Below are 419 nucleotides of genomic sequence, written 5' to 3'. Positions count from 1 at the left end.
GTAGCAATAGTGTCCCAGAGGCAAACAGAGTGCAATGTGACCCTATCCATAGAGGCAAGCAATCAAGAAACTCTACTTTCAATGAAGGATGGTTTGCTTGCAGAGATACCATTTGTAGATGGAGCCAGAAAGCTAGCTCTGGAAAAAGTGGACATTAATTTATTGCAGAATCCAGATGCTCAGATTTCAGACACAATTATCTATGCTTGTCTTAAGTAAGTGTTACTATCTTGCTAGCTTTGAAAACTCAGATAATAGGTTTGCTAACTCAGGTAGAGTCTCTGCAGCCTGATCAAAAGTCAACTCCCACTGCACACTCACACAGAGGTGTTTCTTCTTGATCCACAAATGTCAGTGATTATTAGACAAAAGAACAATCCATCTGGGACCTTTGAGAGTTGGTTTCTCCACTGTGCTAT

This window comes from Adiantum capillus-veneris, chromosome 25 (genome assembly GCF_014529385.1).
Source record: "Adiantum capillus-veneris isolate H3 chromosome 25, ASM1452938v2, whole genome shotgun sequence".
Lineage (NCBI taxonomy): Eukaryota > Viridiplantae > Streptophyta > Polypodiopsida > Polypodiales > Pteridaceae > Adiantum > Adiantum capillus-veneris.
Note: the sequence above shows the minus strand (reverse complement) of the source record.